This window comes from Macadamia integrifolia, chromosome 4 (assembly GCF_013358625.1).
Source record: "Macadamia integrifolia cultivar HAES 741 chromosome 4, SCU_Mint_v3, whole genome shotgun sequence".
NCBI lineage: Eukaryota > Viridiplantae > Streptophyta > Magnoliopsida > Proteales > Proteaceae > Macadamia > Macadamia integrifolia.
This window is the reverse complement of record NC_056560.1, coordinates 16,209,412-16,217,303: the sequence shown is the minus strand read 5'-3', so window position 1 is coordinate 16,217,303 and position 7,892 is coordinate 16,209,412. Positions and strand designations below refer to the sequence as shown.

Below are 7,892 nucleotides of genomic sequence, written 5' to 3'. Positions count from 1 at the left end.
AAAAAAAAAAAAAAAGTTATCTCATGTGGAAGTTTTATTGAAAGGTTCTAGTGTTATGAAGTCCATTGCGTAGTGTCAACCGGGTATGGTATCCTAGTGGAAGGAAGTATTTGTCTCATTGTTCGAGTCAACTAGTTTTAGATTTGAGTTGACATGATTCATTATTGCTTGTTGATCTTATAAAAGCGTTGCTCGTCATACGGAGGCGGATTGGACACCTCTCATAGAGCCTAGGAACCAGAAAGTAATCCATGGTTGGGAAGAGTGAGGACCCAAGCATATGTCCTAATGTCACTCCTTTGGCCCGGGGCTATGATCACTACCATGGAGCACCATTTTCTCCATTACTTAAAAATAATTAAAAAAAAAAAATCTATTGCTTGATAACAGGATAAAAATTTCAGGAAATTTGATTAGTTTGACCTTATGAGGTATGAGTTCTAAATTTTAATACCAAGACGTTACAAATTGCAACTATTTTCATTCTTTATTTTAAAATATTTTCCATCCATGTATAATTGAACATTGTCGCTAGGTCATGGCTTAACATCAGTGCGGGCCAATGGAGTATGGACTATGGAGGCATCAACATGTGTGAGTTTTTTGTATTTCAATGGGGTGTAGCCATCATTTTACCCTTGCCTCTAGTAGAGGCGCCATGCAACTTGATAGGAATCTTTTGAAAAAAAAAAGGGGGACAAGATTTTTGTCCACTAGCAGTCTTGTGCCACAGACATGGGCGTGTAATTATCATTGTGCCGCTCTTGGAGAGGTGAACTTCTATGTCTAGGCATAGGGTCACTCTCGGATAAAAACATTGCCCTAAAAAAAACAAAATTAAGATTATTCACCAAAATTATCATACCGAGTTATTACCTTTGTATACCGAGCTCAAAAGGCAAGATAGTGCATATTGGACAAAAGATATCATGAGACTAAACTTTGAGACATAAGTTTTCTATCCGAGAGCGGCCCCTTCGCCATAGATATAGGGGACGTATGATGACCATTGTGCCCTTCCTGCGGCAGAGGCGTAGGGACCACTATCAGACAGAAAACACTTGCCCCTTGAACTTTTTGTTACCAATAATATCTCAACCTTATTATATGAAAAATGGGCAAGTGTTTTCTGTCCATGAGAAGCCCATACACCCACACACAAGGGCATGCACCCCCAGGCAGGGGCACAGTGGTCATTGCAAGCCCTTGTATTTGTGGTGCTGGGGCCTCTCACGGACAGAAAACTCCGGAAGTCCCCTCGCAGCTGAAGCGGAACAACACCTCCACAAAAATTCCAAAACATTAAGCCACCCAAACGATAACAGTGAGCATTGCTTGATTCCTATTGCATGTGGTGGAAAATAAGAAATGAAAATGAAAAACTGACAGACAATTGCTTCTCCATTCTCAAGTGTTGGATTCCAAAAAGAAGCATAATGATGATCGACAAAGTATGCATATCATTCAACATTTTGAGCATACAAAAATAACTGGAACTTTCCAAGTTCATGTACTTATGGTTTGGTACTCTCTGATGTTATTGACTTGTTCCCAGGGGAATCTTTATGCATGAAACGATGACAAAGATCTCAGGAAAGTCCCAAGTTTTAGTCCAAGATTTACCTAGCTTGAACAAAAGAGACTAAGTTTCCAGTGACAAGAAATGATGCTACAAACCTGCAGTTGCTACTGAATCAGTCAAATAAAGATAAAGATCTCAAAAGCAATGAGAGATATTCATGGAACAGTGAAAAGGTTACAGAAGGGTACTAGAGCATTGCATCAACTATTTATTGACCATATACCTGGACAGGAGCAAGATGAGGTTTACGGACTAGAAGAAGAGATCTGATACTATTAATAGGACCAAGAACAGTAGCCATCTATAAGGTACACCTACACAAAACTAAGGTTTCACACATAAGGAAGCTCCAGCACACCAAACTCAACTTTATTTTCATCATCTTATCATAGCACAACTGAATTGTGTATGAAGGTCCTTTATACATACTAGCAGTAGATAGCTCAAACCATTATTCTAACAACAGCTACATAGTTCTTGTTTACTGATAAATAGACTCCTCTAGAATCTAAATTGAACTTCCCCTGTTAATAAACAAACCAGCACATTATCAACCCATTTATTTAGGATAAGGCTTAGTTGAGTCGAGTCGATTTGTACAAGATAAACTCAGTTACACCCATAGTTATCAATTCGGCCGAACCGAATTTTATCAAAAATTCGGACCGAATCCGAATTAAAAATAAAATTCTTTAAAATTCGTGACTTTTTCCAAAATTAATATAAATCGCGAATAATTCGGACCGAATCCGAATTAAACCGAATTATTCGGTCCATTTAAACATTATTTAACGAATAATTCTCCGTCCGAATAATTCCCGAATCCGAATTTGCTAACTATGGTTACACCCAAACTCAACTTCAGAACTAAAATCTCAAGACCCCTAAACCATTTCCCCAAGTTTAACAGAACTGATACTATTGAGTGGACTATTGAGTGGACAAAGCAAAAATCAACCACCAAAATAAAGATAAGACTATTATGGAAATTGATGGTCCCAAAGTGCCTGGTTTGTAAATCCCACAGCACAATCTTCATTTTCTTTGTCTAGAATCTAGGTTCCTGTATCTGCGATTGATCGTTTCTTATTTTCATCAGTTACAGAGCATGTGCCCCCAAACTACAATCCTTAAACCGATAACATTTTCTTCTGGTAAAAAATGGAGAAACTACATATTGATGGTAAGATAAATAGGTTAACAAATGGAAGAAGATATCAAGTCTAACCAACCCACCTCCTCTGCTTCTAAAAATAAAGGCACAGTCACAAGGATGGAAGCTACACTTAAATACTTACTTTTTCTTTCTGGTGCTGGGGGAGGGGTGAAGTGTTTGAGAACTAGTATATTTCATTTTTCTTCTGGTAATGTAATTTCATGGACTCTAATGTTTGTCATTTGCAAGCTCAGATGGTGTTTATGGTCATTTGATAGGGTATGCAATTTCTGATGCCTTTGGCAAAAAATATGACTTTAAATACTTATTATGAAAATGACTTTAAATATACATGGATGGTGAAATATAATTTATGTAGCCAAACAACCTCTTCTAGTTGGGAACAAGGTTAAGTAGAGTTGAGTTAACCAAGAGAAATTCACTAAATCGGTAGAAGTTTGATGTCTTGTTTCATATTATTCTTTAGACTTTGACACAATAAGTTCTAATGATTTGTCGATCTTATAGATTTCTGTCACCACACAAAGAAGACATTAATCATCATTAATGATGTGTCCAGTTCTAGGCAGTGACTACTCAATTGGCTACCTAACATGAGTTGTGACCACTCAATTTGACCACCTAACATGAGTTGTGACCAGGTGACAAGCAAGATGGCATCCAGTTGACCCCACCCCCCCAAAAAAAAAATCTTAAGCAATACCTGTAAGTGATAAGTTTGCTGTATTAATTTTGTTGGTGTTTTCGTAATTGTCTTTTGATTGTTGTGATAGTTTGTAATTGAGCATATGCAATCTTTTCCATATCTCATGAAAATTTGCTGTTATCTATAAAAAAAAAAAAGTGTTAAGTTTGTTTAGTTTCATTGTTTAAGAAGCTGCAAACAAACTTTAAGCTCATTAATAGACCTACACGAAAAGATCATCTCGACTTCAAAAGAACTGTGGTCAAAATTACTTAAATACCGCTAGTTAAACATATAAATAAGATATCTTTTCCTGTATATAAAGAACAAGTTATAAGATTATCTTCTTTGACTAGCAACCATTCAACCAGATGATGACAAATCAAACATGTACATTACATCAACTAAATGCGGAAAAAAAAAAGTCATAAAGAATGAATGAGTCTTTTTAGGCATAAAAAAAAATAAAAAAAATTAGAACATAGTTCTTTCAGAACATCAAAAGCTTAATCTTAAACATAACATGCATTTTTTTTTTTTTTTTTTTCATTATGTAGCCAAGTAACCCTATCATTACCCATTATATGAATTGTTTTGTACGATCAGTTGGGTCAAAGCCCTTCCGGAGCATTTCATTTAACCACCTCTTAGCCTCGTTGGTCCTACCAAGTTTGAATTAACCATGTACTAAAATGTCATAAGTCCATCTGTTAGGTTCATATCCTTTCTCCTGTATCCTATTAAAGATCTTGTAGGCATGGTCCATTGCCTCGTTCATGCTTAATATTCTCAATAACATATTGTACGTGTAGAGGTCTAGTGGAAAGCACTGTTCTATTGATTCTTCTAAGTTCTCAATATTTTCACCTACTCTGATGCCACCAGAAAATGCACCAACAAGCTCGCCTAGTGAGAAACTGCCAGACAAAGATGCATCTCCAAGCACATCTACTGACTGAAGCCAAGCCCCATAAAGTTCTCTACTCTTCAAAGAATGCAACAAAAGTATGTTCCCAATAAAGGAAGAAACATGACAACCAGATTTCTGTAAGTCAACAATGATCTTTACCACTATATCATAATTCTTTTTTGAGCACAATGACTGAACAAGCTCCTCATAGCTCTGGATACTGGGTACCACTCCCTTTTCCTTCATCTCCCTGAAGAGCTCCAATGCTATATCTGGCTTGTTTGCTTTACAAAGACCAGCAATCATGGTATAGTAGAGCTTTCTACCAGCCTTTCTTCTGCTGTATAAATCACCATAGAAATTCAGAGCATCAGAAATCCTCTCATTTTTTAGATAACTCTGCAGCATTAGAATGTAAGAACTCAAATTGGGCTCAACTCCACTTCTTACCGTCATCTCAAATACTTTCCTTGCCAGATCAGGTTTTTTGGCATGCCCAGCCCCATCAATAAAGAAGTTGTAATCCTGACTGCTGGCTTCATGATGAGACAAATGCATCTCAAGTAATCTGAGGTACTGGTCTTCAAGATTGTCTATATCACCTAGGCAACGAATGACAGATCTGTATAGACTCCGACTTGGTGTGTAACCACTTTCTTGCATTTCAATCAAGAGTCTGGATGCTATATGTCCCCGACTCGACTTGTTACAACCACTAATCAAATTAAGGTAAGTTTTCCTGTTTGCAACTTTATTTAATCTTTGAAGTTCTCCATGTATTAAATACCCATCTTCTATCCTCTTGGCCTTGCACAGAACTGAGATAAATTTATCATACAAATCATCATTTGGCACAACATTCCTCTCCAAGGCCACAACGAGAAGCTTCTTCATCTTGTCCAATTTCCCCTCCCTGCACAAAGAATCTGCAAGAATAGAGAGAGTATTTCTGCCAGGGAAGTAACATTGCTCAATAGAATTCTTCAACACCTGATATGCCTCATCGATACTGCCATCCCCACAGAGAATATTAATAAGATTATTGTAAGCCAGGCTATTTGGAGAGAGACCAAATTCTTTCCGTGAATTGTACAAATCAAGAGCAACATCCACCATTCCAGCCTTACAAAAAAAGCACAAAGCTGCATTCATGGTAACCTTATCAGGTGAAACCTTCCCCTCCTTCATCTCCATCAACAAATCACATGCCTCCTCAAGCCTATTGTCCCTCAAAAGCTTCCAAATCAAAATATTATAACGGATCAGGTGAGGCATGTATCCTTCTGATAACTTCTTACTCTGTAAGAATTCCATAGCCTCATCCACTTTCCCAGCTTGAACAAGATCCCTTGAACAAGATCCCTAAGCCATACACCGTAAATGTGCTTCATTGAGAACTTTCCCATCTCTTGAAACACTATCATCGACCTACCAGCCTCCTCAAACTTATTCTGTTTACAAAGAGCATCCACAACAACGCACACAGCATTCTCATTTATTGCACCCCAACTGCTGACCAACTCACTGATGAAAGCCTTTGCATCTTCCAACCTTTTCTGCTTAACAAATTTTTTTACCATTATATATTTATACCAGAAGTTATCTCACTCTCGAAGCCTCTCGTTTTGATTTGCTTTGCGACAATTTCAACCACATCAAACAAATTCTCCTCCACCAACGCATTAAGAAGCACGTGATAGGCAAAGGGATCCAAATCAACCCCTCGGAACCGCATTCCACCGAACACTTGAAGGGCAATCTCAGGCTTCCCAGCAACCGAATATCCCATCAAAAGCGTATCATAGAATCTGATCTTGTATATGTACCTCTGATTCATATAGGTCTCGAGGAAATCAATCATGAATGACATCAACTTGGCTCTGGAAAAAATTTTAAAAATTGCATTGAACGTCGCTCGAGTGTGAAAGAAACCAGGTTGGCGCCCTTCCCATTCGAAGAACTTCAAACAAGATAACACGTTCTTCCCATGATGGAAAACCTTCAAAACGAATCCTTCGGACAGCCGCAGTCCCAACCGAGAGAAAGCCAGGTCGGCAGATCTTCCAGAGACCGGGTCGTCAGCATGAGAACACAAGATCTCGAAAATACGATCGAGCACGGCATCATTCCTGCCTCTGAACCAGTCCTTGAAGGATGAAGCGATCTCCTTGGTTCGCAATTCACTAAGTCTCTCGGAAGCTTCTGTTGCAGGGAGCAATGAATTGGGACAAGCAAAAGACGAGCATAAGATAAACCTCTTGTTGACTGTGTGAGAAAGAAAACCCCTCAGTGCAAAGTTTTTGAATATCTGCATTGTTTAGGCAGAGAAAAACAAATTTGAAGCTTAACCGTCGTAGCAATCCGAAGCCAAGAACAATAACCTAAGAAACTGCAGAACGGAATAGCATGAAAAAGGCGGCACCGCGACCTAGCATTAAAGATGAGCTGAAGAAGAAATGCACATGTGAAGACAGTTCAAATCAGTTCTTGCTAGTCCTTATCGATATTCTTCTCTTCCAGAACCAGGGCTGGACAGAACTGGCAGCGGCAATGGCCGCGGCGGCTGCCGCAGCTCTCCCGAGTTCCGAAACCTGTAGAGGTTTTTGGGGCTTCTTTGCTTTCATTCCTTATTTGCCTCGCTCCGCCGCTGGGGAGCGAGCGAGCGAGTTACGTAATCTCTCCCCTCTCGAGTCCTAGACTCCCAGTTTCCATCCTGATCGCGTGACCTTTCTACCTTTAACGGTTCAGTGTAAGATATTTAGGTAAAATCAAAATCGAACACGGTCTCAACGGTCTCAATTTGAATGGTTCATTTTAGTTTTAAAAGTTTTTTTTAATTTTTAATTTTTAATTCATAATTTCAAACGATTTTTCTTTTAATTTTTAATTAACATGGATATAAACTTAATCATGATTTGAATTGTTATTATTATATGTTTTCTTTTAATAATTGTAAGATTATAGCTGTATATATATATACTAGTTAAACCGCACGTGCAAATGCACGTGTGGTGAAATATTAGTAATTTGTGCGTGTGTTTGTTTGTATGGATCAAATTGAAATTTAATATTAAGGAATTCACATGCGTATGAGCCTTAACATATAATTATTAGTTAAGCATATAAGTCTTTAAAATCTGTAACACAATTTTAAAATTTTAAAGAATCTTAAATCCAGGATCCAAATTTCAACAAAAGATAATAATTGTTTAAAGAAAGTGAGTCAATGGTATTGCTTAATCTTTATTGGAATTTATATTCTTCGACATTTATGATCCTCTTTGTATCGGCACTTCATTCTTTAATAATATCCATAATAAATTGTTTTGATATTCGATTTGCATCAATTTTTGCATCCATTTTGAAGTAGACACAATAATTTTTGGATAGACATAGATGTATTGCTTGAAAAATTATAATTTTTGGTATAATTTTTATATTAATTTTTCAATATTTTTCAACAGCATCATTGAAAATAGTGCATGTAAACTTATTATATTTAGTTGCATGTAAATTTAATTACCTTCTTTTTTTTTTT

General features: G+C 37.3%; 1 pseudogene; it reads right to left on the bottom strand.

Annotated features, from left to right (window-relative positions):
- Nucleotides 1–3,956: 3,956 nt before the first annotated feature.
- On the bottom strand, nucleotides 3,957–7,063 carry LOC122076109 (annotated as a pseudogene).
- Nucleotides 7,064–7,892: the final 829 nt, after the last annotated feature.